This window comes from Corvus brachyrhynchos, unplaced genomic scaffold (genome assembly GCF_000691975.1).
Source record: "Corvus brachyrhynchos isolate BGI_N302 unplaced genomic scaffold, ASM69197v1 scaffold83, whole genome shotgun sequence".
Lineage (NCBI taxonomy): Eukaryota > Metazoa > Chordata > Aves > Passeriformes > Corvidae > Corvus > Corvus brachyrhynchos.
Window position 1 is genome coordinate 9,890,063 of NW_008238464.1, and position 25,449 is coordinate 9,915,511.

Genomic DNA, 25,449 nt, shown 5'->3' on the forward strand with positions numbered 1-25,449 from the left:
CTGCATTTAAACATCTGAAGTCCTCTGCTACTTATGTAGTACAAAGCATAATTATATTTTAGAATTCATATCAATATAAAACTGAAAAAGCATAAAAGGAAAAGATGGAAGTATTGAATAGAATATGAAAGCCTGAAAAGTGCATTGCAAGCTAGCAAATTCTGCCTTAACTTTTGAATGTGAAAACCTCAGAGACAGTTGTAAGTAAATTAATGTTTAATTTACAGCAAGTAAGTGCACTACTGTCAAACTATTTAAAATCCTTATAGCACATAGATCAAATAATGTTGCTTGGCAATTTTTCCAATGGAAGAGGCTAGTAAATAGAAAAGGTATGTGACCATAAAAGATTCCTGACAATATCGGGACACATGAAGGAAGGATATAAAATAAGGGAGGAATGAAAAATCCTAAGGAGGTAGTTCCAGTGTGCTTTTGTGTGCATTTTTGACTATTTATTTAAAACAAAACAAAACAAAACAAAACAAACACAAACATACCTTGGAAAGATATAATGAAGAGATGTTATAATGGCCAAAGATCAAGACAAGTCTTACAGAATCAACTTGTGAGTAGCTTTATTTTCTTCTCTCTTAGATAATCTGGGGAAAAAAGGCAATAGAGAAAATTGAATACTACAGTCCAAAGAAAGCATAAACTCATTGGCAAATGGCTGTAGATTGTCAGAGAAGAAATCTCATCTGGAAATTAGATGTGTTTTGCCAATGAGGCTGAAGTTCCAAAATAATCTGTAGCAGGATGAATGGTAGAAATAAGTTCCATTGTGACAATATCACAAAACTCTGAGTGCTAAAGAACGATATTCTTTGGCCCAATAATGGGATAGACTACTGCCTGAAGATCACAACTGATGGCTAGGATGTTCACGTTAACTCCAAACTTCTGTTTATAACATTATTCTGTGCAAAATCTCAGTTGTTTAGCGAGGAAATGCAAAGAAAAATTTTGAAGAAAATTTTATCTGTAAATAGTTGGGAAACATCTACAGAAAGGCATTTAAGGCAAAATTAAAGTGGGATTTAGGAACTGTTCTCAACTTTTCAATTTCCTAAAGACCTCCTCGCATTTTGCCTTATCTCAGTGATGGGAGAAATTTATTAAGGACTGGTCTATTAGTCTGAAAACTAATAGTTTCTTTTAAATAAAAAAAACAGAAACTCTTTTCCTCAGGAGAGTAGTACACACTTTGTTGTATATTGTGGCAATCTGGGTGTTCAAACGGCTGTTCTATCACTAGGGTTTCCAATCCCTGTACAGGGAATGAACCCAAAAAGGACAAGGGAAAGACTAGTAGCCCCTGACTACTACCAGGTGTCTGTGAGGGAAAGAACACTGCTTCTATAAGAAATGATACAAGTGGGTGTCTTCCAGCTTTTCAAATGTGGATTGAGAAAAAAACAGATTAACAGAATAAAGAACAAGAGCTGCAGGGTGTACTGAGGTCCTTATTCTACTTCTCATTTAAAAAAAAAACCTTGTAGATTTCACTGGATTCCATTTCAAGTCCCAGATCATTATTAGGCATTGCTATATAATTCTCTATATGGGACCTTGGCTTTCTAAAGTATTCAGGGAAGGGAGAAAAAATAACCAGTTAAACAATCAATTTATCTTTCTAAACCAACATGAAGTAATTTCCGACAAATTAATTTGATTCATGTTGTTTGTATGAGCACAAATTTCAGAGGAGCTGTAGTTTCAGTTGAACTGAAATGATGGATCTTTCTGCAAAAATAAACTGAAATAGTTCAATTTCTTTGTGCCATCTAATGCTGAAGCCAGATTTACAGATTTACATTTTCGTTCCTATAGGTAGAATATCAACACCTCAGGAGGTCAAAAGACATAATGTGTCTGGTTTTTATTGTTGATTTTTATAATATAAGTAGATTACTAAAATTTATAATACTATATATGTGGTCGTTAAACTGTTACTTTCAGAATATTGTAAAATCCATAGAACTTGTATCAGGATTTGAAAATTGCTGGCTGTATAAAAATTTTTATAAATTGACTCTCTAAAGCAACACACAGGTCAGAGTTTTTGGCCATATCTATAATAGATTGACATTTAAGGATGACAGATTTTCTCTTTTCCCTTTTATTTAACTAAAGCAGGGAGATTAAGTCAGAAAGAACATACTGGGAAAAAAAGAAAGAGTGGTATAAAATAACAACAACTAACTACTGTTGTAGCCAGTGAATCTGTTCCCACTGAATTCAAGGACACTTAAGCCGACAGTTTGATCACTTCAGAATGTCTGCTCATTTATATGTTGTTATCATGCCGTGCTTTTTCAGAGAATTCTAGTATCATCTTTTTAAGCAACATTTGCTGACTTCAAATGATCTCACTTCTAACCCCCAAGAAAAATACATCTATAAGTGGTGCTGCAGAAAAGACATCCCGATATACATTTCAGCATGTGTTTTTAAATCCTCTGACTGAAACTCACAATCCTTTTACCAGCTTAGAACAGTGATAGTAATTCTATTACCACTGCAATAGCCATCCCTCTCTAATTCTCTAGACACAATTACTGTGCACCATGCAAGATGAATACAAATTAACAGAAGAAAAAACACCGTAGAAAAGAGAAAATCAGTGTGGGCTGAAATGTTCCTGCAGGGGATGCTCTTGCACTCTCAAGTTTAGCTGAATGAGCTTCCAGAAGCAGTTTAAAAGGAACTGAAGGGTGGGGGGGGTCGTGGTTGGTTCATAAGCAAGAAAGAATTAAAAAAAATAAACCCAAAACATCAAGCAATGTTTTGTATATGATTTTTCTTCTGCCCTTGGTAATTCATACAGATACAATTAAAATTTTAATTAACACTGTTATCTAGGGTATGGTTTTTTTCATTGTATGTAGCTATTTACAGATTTAAAGAAAGCTTTCACTGCTTATATTTAGAGAAAAAAATTCATTCTGTTTCACTTTTTGGTCAGTAAATGTTTCTATTTAAATTTATGCTGAATTATAAAGGAATAAATTTAAAGTGCTTTTTTTTCTTTAATAAAATTCCTGATTTCTGCTGCCTTTGCAAAAGTACGTATACCATACGTATACCATAAACAACCTTTAGCAATGGGCATAGAAGAAAATGAGGTGAAGACAAAAATAACAGCCTGGTTTAGCTTCGATATTTTTAACATAAAACTAGAGAAGCTGAAGACTACAGCTGCAGTTTACCACCACCACCTCTGCTGGAAGCATATGGCATGATGACAGCATGCTTTAGTTTCCACAGAAGACAATTTAGAGGTGAACAATGCTATCTAATATTTCAGTTTGCAGAAACAAACTGCTATGAAGGAGTTGGGTAAAATAATTGTTGATTTTGATTCTTATTTTGCCTTACTCCTTGTATAGTCTTCTTAATGGAAGGCTACCTTCCAATTTTCTTAGCTTTTGTAATGTATATAAATCCTTACATCCCACCATGTTTTAGAACTCTAAGAACATCTGCCCAGCTCAGTGCAATGCAGATCGGTATTTTCATAGAGAAGGAATTCCTCTACTGCTATGGAGAATTAATTGACTTATGGTTCTCAGTAATAGCTATATCATTAAAAGTCTTTATTTATTAAAAACCTAACAGACTCAAGACAGGAACTGGACTGCTCAACTTAGGTGGTAAATTGGACTTTTATTTCCATCTCTACTGAGGCAACTGTTCAGGCTAGGAGAGAAAAATATTAGAGGTTCTGAAAGTCAGTTACCCTTTTCCATTTCAATCAATGATTTAGAAATTTTATTAATATGGATTATTTTTCTAAGTGTTTTATTTTACATCTAGGTTTTATGCTAATATTAAATAGACTCTACCCTGCCCTAGCTACCCTAACTAACAAGGAGGCAGTATATTTTCTCTCATTGTAAGAGCACAAGATCTATCTAGAGGTCTGCCACAGTTATGTTACAAAACTACATCCCTTTACCACCCTCCCAGCTTGCACTCAGTTTGATTTTTTATTTATTATTTCTCTTACATTTGCAAAATAAATCAGTAGTGATCCTCTGACAGGACATATTAAAGTTTTCTGCCACTCAAAGCCTTTTGGACAGCTGGTAGATAACAGATTTCCCACTTTTTCTTCATGAGATGGAAGAAAGGAAGGAAGGAAGGAAGGAAGGAAGGAAGGAGCGAGCACCTGCTCTGTTGCTGATTACAGAAGTTTCCCACAAGCCATAGGGTCCAATCTTATATTAGCTCAACAGTGTTAAGCTATGTTGAGTTAACAAAGACTGTATTAACAACGCCTGGGAAAGTTAAGACTGCTTGCTTTAAACTTTTCTCAAGAGCTTTTCATTGATCTAATTCTTGTCCAAACTAAAAAAGATCTAAAGTCCTATTTTGTGGATCTGAACTACTCCTCAAAAGAGTAAAATTTTTCTGTTCTCAGAATAAGCTAAAATATTGTCTTCATATTCAATAGTGTCTCAAGGATATATTGGGTACTGGAAATGCTCAGTGTCAGTATTTTCCATTATATGTTTTAGAGGCAACTCATACTAAAACTAGTCGGAAAAAAAAGCCACGGTTCAATTTTTTCTGAATGCGACTTGGTGGTATTTTGTATCAAATTACTCTTTTTCTCTACTCTGCCCTTTCTATTTCAAATAAGTTACCTAACACTCCTGTTAATTCTATTGTTTAATGCAATAGTTTAAAGAATATATGTTTGAAATTATTACCATAAGTTGAATGATTCCAAGGAAAACAACCTCTTTCCGTTTCACACTACTGTCTCTTTCTGTCAGAAATGCAGCAAAATATTCTGAATGGAACACTAAAGAAAAACTAAAAGGAAAGGTAAGATAGACTGAAGAGGCAGAGTTAAAAGAGACTCCTGTGTATAGTAGAGATTAAATTTTTAAAAACAATTAGAAGAATTTCCTTTTTTGAAGGTGGTCAGACAAATTTCTACTTTCTCCTAATTTAATCTTACCCCTGATTTTGGAAAAATAAGTTATTCACAGTGATCTTTAGTTCTTCTTATTTTGTACTTCAGACTGTCTCAGTAGATATGACATTTTTTGTGAGGGGAAAATAGTTTTCTTGATTCTCCACTAAAATTAAATAGCAAATATGCCACCTAATATACCACCACAGTAAACTTTAGTGAAGTATTTCTATCTGGCAATGGAGCAGAAATCTGTTTTATGAAATCTGAAAACCGTCTTTGGGCAAATTTTTACCTGCCTTCATTAAAAGTGAAAAACTGAGATTCAAAATATTGACTCAAAATTGATTCAAATTAAAAAAAAACATTCAAATTCAATACTATAAAGTTAAAACTATCATCTCTCATCTTAGTTTTATTTCTTTGCTAAGAAGTTCTTGTTTTATCTGTACAATGACAAAAAAATTGAAATACACAATGCAATATTACAAAGGAGCTGCAGTTAATCATTTTACATTTTAGAAGCAAAATTAACCAACTTGCTCCTATCAAACACTGAGATCTGGGCCTTTTTTCTATTCTTTCCTACTATTTTGAAATACCCTTTAGCACAATTTAAAGTAGCACAGAGAATTACACATTTCTGGATCTGTATTAAAACATGGCCTTTCCAAAAATAAATACTTTCTAGAAATATTGAACAAACCATTTTCTGAATGGTCATAATCTGTGGCCATATTAATGTTAGCTGGATTCTACTACTAGACCTGACAGAAAGGCCAAAATTATGTGTAATATCTTGATTTTGGTTTTTTTGCCATTACATTATTTTATTGACAAGGAGAGTGACAAGGAGAGAAAAATGTTAAGCTTTATTATTATTATTATTATTATTACTGTATATATTGTGTATTAGGCATAAATAATTGGTGAAGAATTGTCCTTTAAGTATAAATGAAGAAATCTTTTCAACAGCACAATAAATGAATGAGTGCTGACATTTCAGTTCATAAAGATTTCAGTGCATTAGGGACTTACTTTCATGCAGGTTACCACAAAGTAAATATCCATAATAAAAAACAAAAGAGAGTTTCTTCCCATTTATTTAATATATTTTTAAACCACTGTTCTTTCTTTCTTTCTCTTTTTTGTTTGCTTTTGCCAAGTGCCAAGCCTTATATCCTTCTTTTTACCAAATGTTCTCATTTGAAAAAAAAAAAAAAAAAAAGGAACAGGAAGAGCAAAAGAAATCAGTATAACAAAGTTTGCTGGCCTCTGGGCCAGACCCAGTAAAGAATGGTGTTTCCTAAATGTTTTCTGAAATGGAATCAAGGTTCACAACTTGGAACTGTAAGACAGAGGGTGATTTAGAACCTTTGGAGTAATAAATCAAAACCACTCAAATGGTGCAACAGCGGTACTTCCAGTTATTTAAACACAAAAGTTCAAACTCCTTTTATAACTTAGTTGCTCTTACCAGGTCTGGATATTCTGTCCAGCAGAAAGCCAGAGAATAAAATATTTCCACTGCCTGAAATGAATATAGGGCTTTTGTGGGTTTTGTTCATTTTTAGTTGGGGGATGGTGGAGTTTTTTAGTTTGTTTGAGGGTTGGTTTTTTGTTGGGGTTTTTTTCAGGTTTTTTTCCTACATTTCTTCTTTATTTAGTTGGTGGGTTTTTTTGTTTTTTTTGTTTTTTTTCCTAAGTGGTCCTAGGATGAATCTTTTTATAGTTTGAAATCTGGTCACTCGGGGACCCCTCCAGCAGGTAGCAGAAATGTCTTAGGAGAAGAATGAACTTTGCTTTCCTCTTTATCCAAAGGTTTTCTGCCTGAAAAACGCCATTCAAAAGGCAATACCAGCGTCTCCAGCTTCAGTTGGCTTAGATTTCAAGGAAAGAAAAACAAAATACAACAACAAAAAAGGTCTGGATAAAGTCATTCCAGGTCCTGTTCTATTTTAACAGAGGTACATTGTGATAGATCTGAAGAGGTAAGTGCAGAGAGTGAATATACAGAATAGAAAGATTCTCAGGCACAATAATCTTTGGAATTTTCTCTTGGCTGTTCTTCTGACATAGCGCTCAACACTGTGACTGTTGTGAGTCTCTGTGTTGGTGACTAAATATTTCCAAGTAGGAGACTGAAGCATCCAAGGCCCCAAATGTACACTGAAGAACAGCAGAGTCACCCACACGCCAACACCTTTCTTATCACATCACTCTGCAGCCTTCTGGCTTCTTGCACTCAGCTCTGCTCTTCTGGCTTGTGATATTCCTTTCAAGTTTTTATGCAGTCCTAACCTGGCTCCTAGAAAATGATCAGAGGGGAAAATGAAGAAATTACTCTTCTTATTACCACATCAGTTTCCAGATAGTTTTCTCTGAAAGTATACTTAAGCAGGAACTAGGATAAACAGAAAGTCTGTAAAACTTGATTCTTAGGCTCATGACACTGGTAAAAAGCCTTTCAAGAACCTAAAAATCTAAAAATTTTTGAGTACTGTGCAGAGCTGTTCACGAAACTTTTATGCATAACAGAAATTTTTCCTCTTTCTTATGAATTAAATACCAAGCTTCATGATGAATTGGTCCTATTTCCCACCTTTCTAAATCTGCTTTTCCAAATTTTCACCTTGTAGGATAAAATTTTTCTAGTAACTTTTTTTTTGTCAGAACAATAGATGACAGATTTTTATATTAAACTGACTTATACAGTCTGGTGAGGGAAAAGGAAATAATATTCTTTTAACATTTTACAATCTTTTCCCTCCTTTTTCCTTCAAATAACCCTCTGGGTAAAATGGTCCAGGGTTGCGAAATGAAATTTGGTGCAAGAATAATTCTCACTGATATGTAGCCTTTTATTTGTTGCCTACAAAATTAGTTTATCATACTTTGGAAATAGTATCCTGATTACTTAAAACAGAAGGATTCGTATTTCATCACAATATCTGTTGGGTTTTGTGGTTTCCTTTTTATTATTGTTTTTACTGTAAACATCACAGAATGAAATATCTTCTTCTTCATTATACTCTTTTTACAGAGAATAATGTTTCTCTGAGCATATTATATCATAAAGTTAATAAAAGTAGGCCCTTTAGGTATGAAAATTCCTTCCAAAAGTAATTTAATTTTGAAAAATTGGTTTTTCTAGGGCTTGGGGTTCTTTCTTCTAAATGCTGCTGAATAGCAAGTTTCTAGTGTTTGTGGCTTTTTAAACAAAAGTACAGGAATACCCACCTCGATCTGCATTAATTGGGTTCTGATGGCAAACTGTTTTCATTCTACATATATTCTTGCCAGCAAACATGGGACATTTGAGTGACCTTTAAATATCTGTCTTGTATCTGTTTACCTCAGAATTGCAACTTTGTTTTTTTTTAGCCAAGGAAGTAAAATCACGCTTTAAAATTAGTTAATTTTATCTCATGGCAGATGTCTAAATCTGAACCTCTGAATTATGTAGGGTAACATTTCTCCCTAGTAAGTTAAAACGGAGTCTAAATAAGATCAAAAATAGATGTTCATGAGACACACGAAAAGTCAAATTATGTCAACAAATATCTCTAACAAATATCTCCTATTTAACAAGGACCTGTATTCTATTCCCCAAGATCAGATAGTTTAAAGTCAGATGATTTGAAGCGAGATCCCTTGAAACAATTTAAAAGCCAGCTTCAGAGATTTGCATAAGTTCAAGCTGTACCATTAAAGGTATTCTAGGGTAAACTACACACATGTGAAATGGGACCAAAATTTGGAGATTGTTCCATCTAGCTGTAGTGATGCTACTGATTTAATTAATTATTATTTGACAATAAGTTATCTTCAGGAAAATGATCATAGTTTTAGACAAGTCTTGACTAGCTCTCCTATAGGTTATAGAAAACTATGAGTCTGTAATAATCTACTGAAAAATCTTTGGTAGCCAGCTGTAGGAATGTTTGCACAGCTCACAAAATAGATTTTATATTCTGGTGAATTTAAAAATGGTGCCTTAGGCACCAGTGCCAGTGTGGTCCACAGTGGAGCAGCACAATATTATTCTTAGTAATGTCCTCCTAGTCTTTTAGGCAATATTTCATGGTGTGTAAATAACAAGGAGTTTTAGATGAGACAGCCATGCGAGCTCAGCTGGGTTAGAGCATTGGTCAGCTAAAGTAACATAACATAGAGAACAATGACTGGCTGGTGGAGTAGGAAGTAGTCAGGGGCAATGTGCAAGGGAATTATTGCATGGAACAGGCTATGGGCAAAGGCAAGAGATACCCCCCGGAAAGCCTGTTCTCTCATTTCTCATGCCCTTTTTAACAAAATCTCTACATATTTGATGTCATATTTCTAATACCAACACAGAATTCAAGTTTTCTACGTGGCTGTGATCATGGGGTAGCAAGGGATCAGGGGTGTCTTTGCATGCATACCTATCACCTTTAGTCATCATTCCTTAGGTGGTCTAAAACTTCTTTGAGACAATAAAGTGACTTGAGATATGTGGTTTACTGAGGTACTAACTGTCTCCACAGAAAAGTGTGTGAGTTAGTGTTATGAATTCTCAAGGTGGGACTTTCAGTCAACCCTGAAGATTCCCTCTGGGCAGTCCCTGCTCTGAATAGACTGATTAATAGATGTTCTTTGAATGCTGGGGGAAGAAACTGGCTGTCGCAGGGACTTCTGATTTGAGAATTGAATAAACTGCGCAGATTAAATATATGTAAATAGTCAGGAATGGACACATAGGACAGTCTGTGGCAGTATTTAAGATACATTAATTAGGGTATGAAGTATTTGGGATGTGGTTTGCAAATAGTTTAAGATAAACATAAACATCAACAGATAATGCATAAACTGGAGTGGTCACAGTTGATATGGGCCAGCTGGTTAAAAGAACTCACCAGAGCAGCAGTTCAGCAAGTCTTGTCACTTAGTCAATGATTCTTTTGCGTCAACACGTAATGGAGACTGCTGCTATCACCAACCACAGTGAATGACAACTCTGTTTCAGAGATTTGAATCACCACAAACGCTGCCCTTTGTAAAAGATGCAATACATCAGTGTTATAACAAACACCCAATCCATGTGTTGCTGTGCAACACCACCTCATTCTTGTACAACTACACAGGTTCAAAAGCATTGGCCCCACCCTGCAGCAAGTGAGCAGCAGGCATAGCTTCACAGATGGTAAATGATTCTAGGATGTCCATGGCAGAATTTGCCTCACAAAACTCTTCTTTTCCTGGCATGCAACCCCTGCCCCCAATTTTGCTTACAGCATTGTATCACTTATTGATGCCGACAACTTCCTCCAAGCCCTTGTCCCCATTACACTATCATGCCTTTACCACAAACCCACCATGTGCTGTATACTTTGATTGTAATGATGCCAAATTAATGTATCAAACCTTCTCATAAAAGATTTCACATCCTTCAGTCATCTCCCCTGAATTCACTTTTAAACTAATACTGCACTCTAATTACATTGCACAGTTTGACCCTAGATTATGAAGACAAAGCCAAAACGTACTTTAGCCCATATAATACACATTGGACATCTTCTTAAAATTCCCATTACAAAATATAAATAGAGAAGTGCTGTTTAGTAAGCTTTTACTGTTTGAGAACCTGAATGAAAACTCACTGGCAGGAACTGTATTTGGTCTTGTTTGTCTGTGGCAACCCCTCATGTTGTTATTTTGGAGCAGGCACCTAATCTGCTTAACCTGATCCAGACTGTAAATTTGCTGCTTGATTAAATTCTGGGTTTAGTGTTGATGGTACTCTGGGATCACAAACATCATAAAGTAACTGCCAAGAACTGATGGGCTACACGGAGATATGAGAACAGTGAATGTCAGGACAAGCAAAGATATGTAAATTAGTGACATGATACCCCAAGAAACAGAGAGGGGAAATAAGCTTTCATGAAAGAATGATTCAAATCAAGAGCATTTAAGGCTTGGAAGTGGCAACTGTGCTGACCCATTCTTCTAATGTTTTATTTAAATTCAGGCAATTCATGGTATGTGGCTGGTTACAGAAAAGGATATTTGAGCCCAGAGAGACAAATAACTGTTTCACATAAAAAAAATTTTCAATTGCACCTGGTCTCTGAGGTGAATCAAAGATAAATTAGAAAAGCTGATACTTCCCTTCTTCCCTCTCCAATGTGTGAAGATCCTGTTTTAAAAAATGTTAATGTACAAAATACTTTAATCCTGCTGACAAAAAAAATTTCCAAAGTGGTGATTACTTGGAGGTTTTTTTTAATTTTCTATTTTTCTCATTTTTCTGTTGAATATCTCCTAACTTTAGTTTTATTAAATTAACTTACACTTTTAGATAAATTATTAAATTATTTAAATTTAGGCTGGTCCTAGCCATGGAAGAAACACTTTTCCAAACTTTATGTCACTAATCTAACTAGTCAACAGGTTATGTTTTAATCACCAGCTTTCTAAAATACATATTTTACTAATGAATGTATCTATTCCACTATAGGGAAGACAATGAAACAAAAGAAATTATGAATTTGAGTTCCTGAAAGCAGCAGATTATTGTTTTTTAATCTCAAGGATTAAGTGATCCTTGTGGTTTCTAAACATGAAACTGAGAAGCAGTGCTAAGTTTTGCAGCACTGCAGTTATTTCAGAGAAAACAGAACAAATGAGGCAATCTTCCAATTCCTGGAGAGACCAAATGTTAGAGAAGAGAGATGAGATGAGATGAGATGAGATGAGATGAGATGAGATGAGATGAGATGAGATGAGATGAGATAGGAAGAGATGAGAGAAGAGAGAAGAGAAGAGAAGAGAAGAGAAGAGAAGAGAAGAGAAGAGAAGAGAAGAGAGAAGAGAAAAGAAGAGAGAAGAGATGAGACATAGGTGCTCTCCTGAAATTCAGTTTTCTAAATTGCTTTGTTCATTGATTCCAGAATTCCTGACTGGAAGGCTAGAGTTGTTGCTTTACCAGAAAAAACGAACTAAAATCTTGGTCCAACAGCATGAAACTCTTGAAGGCAATAACCTCTAGAAAATAATTACTCTATTGGTAATATATAGGAAATGGACGAGAAAGGTCCTAAATGCATATATTCACAGAGCCATAGAAACTTAGAATCATAAAATGGTTTGATTTGGAAAGGACCGTCAAATACCAGCTAGTCCAAACCCTTGCCATGGGCAGAGATACCTTTTACTAGATCAGGTTGCTCAAAGACCCACCCAAACTGACCTTGAGCACCTCCAACAATGTGTCATCCACAGCTTCTCTGGGAAATTTGTTCCAGTGGCTTGTCAACTTCACAGTAAAAAGTCCCTCCTTAATATCCACACCTACTCTCAGTTTAAAGCTAACACCCCTTGACCATCACTACATGCCCTTGTAAGAAGTCCCTCTCCAGCTTTCTTTCAGGCCTCTTTAGGTGGAAGTTGCTGTAAGTTCTTCCTAAAGACTTCTTTTCTCCTTACTGAACAATCCCAACTTTCTCAGCCTGAAGAGAAGAAGCTTCTTTCATAGAAGAGGCGCTCCAGCCCTCTGATCATCTTTATGGCCCTTCTCTGGACTCACTCCAGCAGGTCCCCGTCCTTCTTACTTTGGGGACTCCAGAGGCAAACACAGTACTCCAGCTGGAGTCTCTCAGGAGTAGAATAGAGTGAGATAATCACCTCCTTGGCTTGCTGCCCACATCTCTTTTGATGCAGGATAAAATCAGCTTTCTGCGCTCCAAGCCCATAGTACAGGGAAGGACCAAACATTTGGTCTGTCTCTTCTAGCAAGTCAAAAAAATAAATAAAATATGTAACTCCAGAATTTGCAATACTCACAATTACATCTTACATTATATCTCACATAAATCTTTGTTGAAGAGGGAAATGGTTCTTCAGCAGACTGTAAACAAGTCAGAAAGCCATTATTTAACCAGTTTTATTTGACTAAACCTATTTCACCTGTTTTTTTTGTCTTCCTTGAATAAATCTTTTCTGTGACAGCAAGTTTCTACACCATGTTGACTATGCTAAATCACAGGGTGTGGATTTTTAACCAGAGGATTGATATTTTGTGCATATGTCCATGAGTGCATTAACAAAGTATTTAAAAGACTGTATTACTTTTGGCACAGTTATCTTGAAGTGTTTTGATAAATCAATCTCATTTCTGCACCTTTTGAGAAATGTCCAGGGTTTAAATTTTTGAGTTTATGACTCAGTTATTTTGCATCCCATTGAAGAAATGCTATCTTGGGTGAGGACTCTAGAAAACATATAAAACACATTATGTTAGAAAAATGCACGAGTACATCATTCATAATGGTATTTTTCATTTTACTTTACCAGGAACTAGAATATTTATGTCTCAGATCTACTGTTTGCAGATTTAGCAAGGCTGACACTGGATGTCACCAATGACAAGCACGTTAGCGTTTTAATTTCCTACTGTTTTATTTTTGTCTTCCTTCTTCTTCTGAGAATTATGGCGGATTTTTTTAAGATGAGGAAAGCATAACAACATCCTTTTTTCTATTCATGAATCAATTTAATTGATGCTCCAGAACTGGTCTGCTGTTATGCATGCAGAGGGAGTCAATTACTTAAGTTATATTAGCTACCAGAGAAAGAAGCTATTTTTGTTTTGAATTTTTCATAGATGAAATAATTATTCTTGTACATATACATAAATCAAGTTTTTAAGCTAAGTGTGTAGTTGTTTTTTCAGGACTTTTTTCTTCTTTTGTATTGCTTAATTTAACCAACTTTTGACAGTGATACCTAAAGAGCTTGTAATATAACAATATAGTCCTTTTCCCAGAATCTATTTTCATAGGCAGATTAAAACCAGAAGAAGACAACTTCCTTTTCCCTGCATGAACTTTCCCTTTTTCTTAGTCCTTTTATTGATTTTCCTTTCCTCTTAGCCTGTACCTGGAAAACATACAACCTGGGGAATGAATTCTGCATAGAACTTTATCCATACTTGTCTGCAATCAAATTTGTTTTATCATATTTTGTTTAATAGAACTGCACTCTGTGGTCCTATGTGTCCTTCCAAAGGCCTTTGAAGCCCTTTTTTAAGAAGCTTGAATCTATTTTTAGGAGTGGGGGCTAAGACCATTTTCTTTTCACAAGTTCAGGTGTCAGAGACTATGCATTTTATACAGTAAATGATATTATATCATACCTATGCTCCTTGTGATACCCTGTGGTTGTATCTCATCATAGTGGTTGCAGGTATTGCATGTGCAGAGGCAGAATGTGAACGGCCTGTGGGAACAGGAGAACATGGAACTTTCTAGAAAATTGTACTGAAGAGGGCATAGGATATAGAGTACCTTCACTTTGAAGGCTTATCCATGATGACCCTAAAACCATAGAGATGGTGACTGGTCAATTTACCCAGCTTGCTTATTGGACCTGTTTTTGCCTCAGTGTACAGATTTACATTGAAGCCTGTTGAAAAAAGTATAACTAACACAATTTATCATTTCTATTTTTTTTTAAAGTCAGAATCTTTTAAAATTAGATGTTAGAGAATTTCAAAATAGATAGATGAAGGGTTTCTTGATTATTTTATAGTAATATGTAACCCTAACACTTATTTATTGCTTTATCAATATTACATCATACAGCATGTGGAGGTGCATGGACATAATGTTAGTATAATTTTTAATGGGGTTTCAGGTTATCCTTATGGAATCTAGTTCACCTGCCTAATGAAGCTGATCTCTCAGCAGAAATGGACAGGAGTGGTAGGCTATTTACCTTTCCCTTTTCTTCCTTTCCCCCCCCAATTAAAAAAAATGCTAACTGTTATTTTGCATATATTCATCAGATTTTGATTTGTAGGTCTGTTATGCACTTACATTACTCACTTAACATATGTATTTTTTTAAATTGAGATGCAGTTCTTTCCTACACTTACTCTTTGGCATATCTTATAAACTAAATTCTTATTCCTCCAACGCCCTGGCAATCTTTTCCAGTTTTCTACATCTGAAAATTTAATATATAAGCTATTATCTCCATTATCAGGTCAACCTTGATATTCTCGGGCTGCAGATATAGGCTTTCAGTTTAGACATCCTTTGTCCCAGTGAAACAGTGGTGCTATTATCTTTTTGGAAGTATTTTTAAATGTTAAAACTGCTTTCCACCAGATGATGTTTTCTGAACTTCATTAAGAGAATGTCATATGAGACAGTATCAAAAAATGCACCAGAGTCAAGACATGACATCTTTTTTGTCTCTTGCCACAAGGCTGTTCCTATGTCATGAGAGGATATTAGATTGGTTTGACACAGTTTGTTGTTGACAAATTCATGATGGCTGGAGGTGTTATATACCCTTGTGTAGGGCATTACCATAAAAAAAGAAGAAACAGTAAGTACAAAGTGAAAAAGTATTACCTGAGTTGTGTATGGGATATTTATTTTCTTCCAAGTTTAGAAGGGATATTAATTTTCAATCTTTTCAGTCTCTCTGAACCCCGTGATTTTCTTTGTTCATTTGGCATACATGTTTCCAGTTTAAAAACAGTTACTTGGAATAGCATCTTGATTGCCAGATAAGTGTAAATATACAGCCTTAAAATGAACACCAACTATTTCTCATTGGTCAGTTGCATCTGATGCTACAGGGAGACCAGTGCTTAAATAACTGGAAAATTGACACTGTAGGGAAGAGATTCCACTACCATGGAAAATGAAACCAGATTTTGGTGGGTTTGCTGAATGGCGTGCAGAATGCTGTGCAGAGATGTGATTCAAAGTATTCTTTACAAGAACATTTTCACCCAGAAAGCTTGGATATCCACGAATATCACAGATATTTCCAACAAAATAATCACATTCAGCTTAAGCTGCTTAAGCTGATATAGGGCTTACTCCTTCACTTAACACAGTGCAATCCCTTTTCAGGAGCATGAAATACAATGCAAGCAAAAAGTATAAGAAAACAGGAAGGAGGAAATTATTCTTAGACATATTTAAAATGATTCAAACAATATAATTAATCTTTTATTGTAAGGATATAAATAAATATGGAAATTAATATGAAGAACAAATAATACATACATAGATAAGAATGTATGATGAAGAGAAACTATGTGTATTGGAACATAAAACATGATTTTAAAGTGCTTTAAGGTGTCATTTGAGTATGAAATTATTATTATAATTATGCATAACTCCTTAAAATAAAAGATCCTAATTGTAATGAGATAATGCCTATCTAATCTATAGGAATTATAACTGTTATATCTTATTAAAATTTGGGGAACCATAGCTGGAATGTGAAAAAAACCAGTAGAGTATACTTTCAAGTTTTTGAGCTCAGGCTACTCCTCAGATAGTAATGCTACATTTATCATACACAATTCAGATTAAAGCTATCACTTTATGACCTTTAAAATTTATAGAAAACTACAATACAGAAAAAAAAATTAACCTGCTTTTCATGCAGAGGAGGTATTACAACTTAGAGTAAGACACAACTCTTTCCTGAAAAATGCTTGGCTTGCAGTAATACATGAATTGTGTCAGTGTCCTTTCCCTGTAAGCAGCATCACCTGCTTACTTAGGTAATTGTTTTGTTTGTCCTCAGACTTGCTCTACTTAAATGTAATTGAGAACCATTCTGGCTGTTAGCAAGATTTGCTAGGGCATGTTTGCTTGGCTGCAAAACAAAATTTTACTGCATGTGAGCAAATTTTGTTAAACAACATGGTATGTCAATGGTTCGCATATTTTCACAACTCAAAAGAAGCAAATACCAATAGGTAATATATTGTGAGCCAGATCATATAAGATCATATTTTCTCATCCTTACTGAAAAGATTTTTTTTTCTTTTTGGTTGTTGTTGTTTCTGTGGCTGTAAGTAAAGTTTGCCTATTTTGTGGGTCACAATATGGGACCACTATCTTAAGCTCATTCAGTAACACACTGTAGTGCTCATTGGCCTTGTCTCTAGCTTTTATCACTGTTAATCTGTTAATTACATGCTGTATGGGAATCACTGTGCATTAAAAACGATGTTTCCTATTTATTCCCTCATTTTAAATGTGGGGGTTTTTTTAAGCAATTACCTCAGCTTTTATTGTGGAAGTGTTTTCTGATACATTAACATCATCAATCATTGCAAATCTTAAAAGGTAATTTTCTTCTCCTCAATAAATGCTAAATTATAAACATGGACAAAGGTGCACCTAAGAAATTTCAAGACAAAGATAGTAACATCATAACTTTTCTGGAAAACTTTAGAAAGTCAAGTAAGTATTTGAAATGTGAATATTTTTGTGAATCTGGGAAAGGTTTCTAAAAGAGAAGACTGGTATAGTTGCATAGAAATGTAGGCTAATTACTCAGCATGATATTAGCCTGGGTGAGGAAGATTTTAAATACTTTTTCTTTGTAAGAATATTTTCTAAAGACATTTATTTTAGAGATTAAATCAAAGTTGATGACAACATAGAAGCCTCATCAAGGTGATCTTAAACTGAAATTGGTCTCCTCTCCTCATAGTACAAGAACTTTTTTTCATAACGTAGTTTCAGATTGAAAGGCAGAGACAGCAACTCTGGAAGAGGAGCAGAAATTCTCCACATTGACCCATCAAATTAGGGCCACAGACATACTGCATCAGAAAATTCATTTATTGTTTAAAGTGACAAAATTTTAGATATAATTAATCACTTTCAAATGGCTAATAAAACTTCATGTCAAGAAGAAAATTCTTTTAGCAACTATATTATGCAAGACATGACTGTGTTGACAGATTTCTAGCTGGATTCAAGGATTCAGTCGTTACTAAGATTAGCAGTTACCTTATTACCTATTGCTCTGTGTGGCAACTAACAGCTATTTAGCCTTGCTGATTTATACACAAACATGAGAAAGCACATTATCTCTACTTCTTAGCTACTTGGTGTCATGTCATTTCAGACTCCCTAGAGATCTTGGCTGAGGGTAGTGGTTGGGCTTCCATAGTCATTCAATACATTGAAAAGTTTGAGAAATAGGTATTGTTCACAGATAAATGGAAGCTGGAAGAGCAGAAATTATTGTTCGTGGATGAGAGGTATTTTCACTGAATTACGACAACAATAACCCTTGAAGGAAGGTTCTTGAAAGGGTAGAATCAAAGGGTTTAAGAGAAACAAAGACAGATTTTGTCTTTCTGTCTGTTTGAAAACTACAAGATAACAATTTCATATGGAAAAATAATTTTATTTTTGTAAGAGTAGATGTATGGGGAAGTATCCTAGACACAGACAAGGGAAGATGCCCACTCTGTGTTTGTGAAAAGATATTCTTCAAGGTATGTATTGAAAGAAACTAGATAAGAATACAGATTTTACACTCTGTAAAAGGTATGAGGAGACTTAATGTTTTCTCTTTTTCAGAATCCTTATTGGTATTTTTCCAAAGATGGAGACATACTCAGCCTCTATTTCATTATAATAAGTACCTAAATTTCCTACAATTTGTGACTATGCACTTAGCTGGAACAGTCCTGAAGGGACATATTTCAAAATTAAGGTCAATTTATGTTCTCTAAGAAAATCCCCTACATCTACTAAATTTTAACGTAAGTACTTTAGCTCTTAGAAAAAAATGTCTTTTTTTGCAAATACTAGAAGAAGTTTTCCTCTCTACTAGTTTTAAAATTGCTAAGCCTTTTATTGTGATCATATGTAATGCCAATAAACTTTTTATTATTAATTTATGTAAACAATCACCAAAATGTTTGAGGCTGGAAGGCCCATCTGGAGAATGTTTTGTCCAACCTCCTGCTCACAGCAGGGTCAGCTAGGGCAGGTAGCTCTAGTCTATGTGAAATCTTCTTCACTTTCCCCATCAAGTGTTTATGCACACAAACAAGATCCCCCTCAACTTTCATGTCTCTGAGTTGAAATCTCTCAGCTCTCTCAGCCTCTGCTCATATGTCAGATGGTCCAGTCCTTTATGCATCTTTGTGTCTTTTCATTGGATTCACTTCATTATGTCCATGTCTTTCTCATACTGAATGATGGGGCATTTTTTCCTTTTGCATCAAGCAGATAGTTGAGGAAGAGAAATATGACGAAAGAATACAGCTGCCAGAAGTGAGAGGTTTAACAGAGCAGAGACTGTTATTGGCTTGTAGCAGTATGATGGCAGGACTGCAGCTATACTAAGGTGTTGACAGTAGGTGACAGTGTCTAGAGGGAACTGGTAATGCACAGTAAAAGAGGACAAATCTTTCTTGTGTATTTAAAATGCCTGGGTGTTTCTGTATGCGTTTAACATTGCAAAAAAGAAGTCCATTTATTACTAAGCAAATATCAAGGGAAGCAATTAGATAAAATCGTAGTTCTTAGTGAGAAAATGACATTTGATGCATAATGTGAAAGCTGCTATGTGACCACTTCTTGTCACTTTTTCCCTCTTGATTTCTTAACTGAAATTTATCTTCTTTGCATCCATCACTATATGTACCTTGCGAACATTTTACCTGCAACAAATAAATATCTGTATGCAAACCTTCCAAAATTATTCAACTTGCACCAACTTTTGTCTCTTATGGCTGTATCTGCAATGAGAGAACCATAATTACGGCACAAAATATGAAACTACTAAACAGAGCTGTTCTGCATGAATCTCTGACTTAAATTTTCTCTCTACCAGCACAATGGACTTCAGGGAGAAACAAAAATAATGGCTAGACCAGCAGCTTCTGGCGTCTACAAATCTTGTAGAGATTAATAGTAATAAGCAGTAGACCAAATAACGAAGGCAAGTGGAACTTTAGATAAAATCCACTTTGATCTTCTCCAAAATTATATATCTATATATACACTTACATGAGGACTGTAACATATTTCAAATAGCCTCTTCCCTTTCCTCTTCCCTTTCCTCTTCCCTTTCCTCTTCCATTTCCCTTCTTTTCTATAAATCATCATCATTTTACACTAAGTAGAGCCAGTAAGCACACAAGACTATGACCTTGCCATTCATTCTGTAGGAGAACAGATGAAAAGATACATAGGATTCCCTTGAGCGTACTAGTATGAATTTGCTGGGAAAGGAGGAGAGACTGCCCCATGCAAGAGCAAAAACACCCAAGTCCTCCTGTCTTAGATGACCTTTTTGTTTTATTATAACATGTTTCATCACATTTTCTGAGACCCTGTCTAGAACCCTTCTGTGTTGGTAGAAACATGAAACCTAACAGTACAAATTCTTAATGACATGTACATGTCAGGTTAGTATGGCAAACCTGGAAAATTAATGAAATATTGACAGTCTGCACAGAAATGTTATTTATACGTTTGGAGAAACCTCAGCCATATGTAGTTATGGAAAAGTTTACTGTTTCGAATTGCACCAGTATTTTAAGCATTATTTTAAATTCAGAGAAGTAGAAGTAAATGAAAACTTAAATCTCATGCATCTGGGACTTTTTCCCAGTGCATTGTATTAGGACAGCTTTGTTTATAGTCAGATATCACTATAATTGTATGAGGAAACAGAAGAAGGAAGAAAAAACTGAGTAAGATTGAATATAAACTTTTAAAAATTACTCTTTTTTTCCATGTGTGCCAGAGGTTTTTCTAGAGTTCCCTCCCTGTTCCTGATTCTGATCGATATCACTTTGTAACAGAGATAAGAGAAATCACACCAAACTGCCAATAAAATATGTGTGATCAGAGTTGGGAAAAATCTTTTTTCTATATTATTTGTGAGTGTCAGAAGCTATCATAACGTTAGGCTGTTCAGATTTTAGGTCTTTACAGTTGAATCTCAGAATCATGCAAAGGTTTTCGTTCGGTCTTCCTCTGATTCTCTTCGCAGAAGAATAATAGCTCTAGAGTGATCTCTGCCTCTCTTGCAAACCTTATTTTTGTCTAGAAATACAGCAAAATTCTGATTTTGTAGTTTCATACTTTAACAAAAAGTTTCAGTTTAGAGGCTCTTCAAGACAACTTTATGTTTAATTTTTATGAAACATGAACTTTCTTTTGATAATTTTTTTAAAATCTAAATTGCACTTTCAAACTCAATACATATATAAATTAATTAGGAGTTAAATTTTATTGAAAGCAACTTTCACTTTACCAGGATTTACTAAGAATTTATTTGATTTTTTTATTGAATGCCAACATTGATGATCTTTTCCCTGTTCAGATAATTGAAAGACATGGTATCCGTTTCCAAAGAGAAGTAAAAAAAGTTCTGAAGCCTTTCCTGACTTGCCAGAGCTATCTACTTGGTGAGAGAAATGAAAAGAACATTTTTGCTATCTCAACAGATTACATTGGTACCAGGAGCTATTTATGTTCAATTATATTGCCTGATTTATTTAGTGAGTGGGCAGATTTTGGTAATTTGTTTAATAACATAGTAGAATGATATTTATTTCATGACATAATTAAAAAGGTTGAATTGTAATATAATGAACTACTCAGTGCATGACAGTAATAACATTACACAATTACAGATTTCTGCATATTTCTGTGAGTTCAGATGCATCAGTGTGGAAAAAATGTCTAGATTAAAAATATGGACACTTGAAGAAAACTACAGTATGAACTTTCAGTATGTCAGATAATCCTATTTATGAGGGTGCTTTGTGTAAAGATAAATTCTGAGTACTTCAAGATCACACCTCAAGACAGTTTTCATAAAGAAAAATAAACTCTCAGGTATTTACATAGAGAAATTCACTGAGTTTAAAAATCAATTCTGCAAATTTAAAAAATTATTTTAAATTAATTTCTCATATGTTTTATTTTTAAAAGGAAACTTTTGCAACTGTACTTATTCAGATATTCTATGGAGCATAGAATTCCCACATGAAACTTTCTTTTTAACAGTTTCCAGTCTGTTTTCTATGTTTTCATTATGAGTAGCATGACCTGCTCCAAGTTCTGATCAGCGCCAGTCTTTACGAGAGATTTGCTATCAGATCTAGTATTGTCTGTTATCTACCACATATATAAGAACTATATCCTGTGATGCAGTATGTGAGTTCTCATTCAGGCTTACTACAGTAACTGTATCCTAAGAATGACTAGGCTATATGTAAATATATGTCTGTACGCATATATAATAGAATAATTTATCAATAAGCCTATATGCTTTTTTTTTTCCCTGCAAACACTCAAGTTTCTTTCCAGTTGAAGCTGTTCATTTCAGATCAGTGTGGAGATACCAATTACCAAGCCCAGTGATAGAATCCTTAGCAGTCTGAAAGCTATGCCTTTCTGGAAAATTTTCAAGGATATGCACTGCTTGTATTTTAGTTTTTTGAGCAAAGATATGTTTATCTTATCTTTGTTTGCTAAAGAACAATACAAAATTTTTATGATCTTAAAGCAATATTTTTCATCTGGGAGTATACTAGAAACATATAATCAGAAAATCTTTCTTAAAGCTCTTTATTTTTTTTTAAGACAAATGTTAAAAGAAAAACAGAAGTTACATCTCTGAGCAATTTCCATGTCTTTCTTACCACAAAGGTTGAAAGAAGTTGCTCTTAGAAAAAAAAAAAAAAAGTCTCTCTGCATCATTCCGTTGGTTACTTTTGCACTGTGTAGGAGAAAAAAGGGCTCAGGAGTCATGGAAAGGAAATGGAAAAAATGTGTTTATAGAAATCCATCAATGACATGTCCAGAGTAGAAGAGACAACTTGCCTATCCCTTGTATAAACACCCACAATACATGGACACTTTGGGCATAGTTTGTGAGAAATATTATTAAAAATAAGATTTTTTCCAGCCATCTATTTAGGTACTAATACACCATCTTAATTTTCAATATAATCTCTTCATAATTAACTTTAAAAAAAAAATATATATATATATAATCCATATTTTTCCTTGGTTAAGAATCTCCAGCTCTGGTCTATGAAATCTGTTTCCTGCATTGAAAAGATACTAGTAGATATACTAGTATGAATAGTTTTATCCTGAGTGATACTAAAAATAAACTATTGATGACTTGTGCACCATGCATTTTTTAGATTGCTTTTGGGCAGATTTATCTTCCCCTCTTCTTTTCTTAAAGAAAACCCTCCAACACAAATGCCCAGCAGAGATTTTATCTTACCTTTTTGAATGGAAACTCTCAGTTTCTGAATATGCGTGTAATCTATCTGTAAGACAGACTTTATACCTTCAAAAGTTATTGTGAGGTAGGTTTTTTGGTTTTTTTTTTTTGTTTTTTTTTTTTACTTTCCTGGAGTCTGAAATGGGCTCATTCATTTGCACAGGTGAAAGATTCACGTGCTTCATTTTAGCAGCCTTGCTCTGAGAAATTTTAACAGATAACTGAGGCAGAAAATCTATATGCTCCAGTGGAGAAGCAGTTCTGAAACACACTAAGTTGTGGTGGAATTTCATCTTTACTGAGTATATGAAAGCTTATAATTCCCAGGTAAGGCAAATTTCTAGCCCACTAAAATTTAAAGTCTAAAGTAGACATTAAATATAATGTTATGAATTTCTTCCTGAATAGAATCATAGAATCTTAGAATAGTTTGGGTTGGAAGAGACCTCCAAAGATAAGCTAATTCAGATGCCAAATAGATACAAACTACATCTGAACTGAATGTTAGTCTTGAAAATTTTGTGCAAATTCCCCTAGATCTGACTTCAAATAAAGGTACTTGTTCATTATTATAGTTCATATTTAAGGTATGTGCAGGTCACAGATGCTGTTTGGAGGTTGAGGGACTTAGTGCCTTTGAGCTGTATTTATGATTGTCAGTTAAATGTCCTAATTCACTAAGGAGACAAGCAATTTCAAGTATGTAACACATTTAGTAGTATTTAAAGTAATCAGGGAGATTGTCTGAGTAATTATAAGAGAAATTATGAAGTAATATTGCATCCTCAGAAAAAGTGAAAATTTAAACCTATCTACAGTACAAGTTCCTGACAAATATCACTTCATAATTCTACCACAGATTCCACAAAGACATGGAAAAAAAAAATCTTTTCTGAAGGAGTTAAGGTTTGGGATTTCAACACCTAGACTAGCAAAACATTAATAAATGTTATTGAGGCATTTTTTCATTCCTGAAATGAAAAATTTAAATTTTCATTCATTAATAAATGAAAGAGGTATTTTTTTACAGCAAAAAGTCGAAAGAAAAGTGAACTGAAATGACCGACAAGACCCAGGGTGGAGTCTCATAACAGTAAGAGTAACGACTGCAGAGAAAGAAACAAATGTTTGGTTTAATTTCAAGCTTTCTTTGTCTAGTATTCAACCAGTCACTGTGGAACAGCTAGTAGGATATAGAGTCATAGAACTGAGTGGGAAGGGACCTTCAAATATCAGCGAGTCCAAGACCCCACCATGGGCTGGGATGTCTTTCACAAGATCAGGCTGCTCAAAGCTCCGTCCATGTTGACCTTGAACCATTGCAAAGATGTCATCCACACCTTCAACCTACTCCTGTCTCACCACCCTCATTATGAAAATGTCTTTCTTTTCTTCCAATCTAAACCTAACCAATTTCAGCTTAAAACCATTACTAACCCTTGCTTGCCCTGTTACTACAAGCCCCCAGTCCTCTCCTGTCTTATTAGCCCCTTTGAGCACTGAAAGGCTCAAACTCTCAGAACTTTCTCTTCTCCAGACTGAGCAACCCCAACTCTCTCAGCCTTTCTTCATAGGACAAGTGTTTCTGTCCTTTGACTATTTTCATGGCCCTCCTCTGGACCTGTCTGAAAAGATCCATGTCTTTCATGCCCTGGGACCTGGATGCAATAGTCTAGGTGGGATGTCATGACAGCAGAGTAGAGGAGGGGAATCACCTCCCTGGACTTGCTTTGATGAACCCTAGGATGCAATTGGCTTTCTGAGCTGCAAACACATACTGACAGCTCCTGTCTAATTTTTCACTCATCAATATCCTCAAGTCTTCCTCTGCTGGGCCACTCTAAATTCATTCATTCCTTAGTCTGTCTCAGTATTGGGAATTGAACCCAACTCAGGCTCAAAACCTTGCACTTGGCCCCATTCCCTTAAGCTTTTCAAGCTCCCTCTGGATGGCATCCCTTCCCTCTAGCAAATTTACTGCGCCGCTCAGTATGGTGTGATCTGCAAAGCTGCTGAGGGTGAACTCAGTTCCCTGCCTATGCCATCAATGAAAATATTCAATAGTCTTGGTTCTAGTACAGACCTTACCTTGGGTAAGTACTCATTACTGATTTTCACTTAAACACTGAACTGTTGACTATAATTCTTCAGATGTGGCCATCCAGCTATTTTCTTATCCATCTAACAGTCCATTTGTCAAACCCCCATCTCTTAAATTTAGCAGCAAGAACATTGTGGGGACCATATCAAAACCTTTACAGATATCCAGGTAGATCCCATCTGTGGCTGTTCACTGATGCAGTCACTCCATCACAGAAGACCACTAGATTAGACAGACATATCTACAATTTACATAATTTACAGCTGAAGAAAAACAAAGACAGAAGGAATAATGGATTAGTAGAGGCATCAAAACCTCTGCAAAATATTCTTCAGAAATA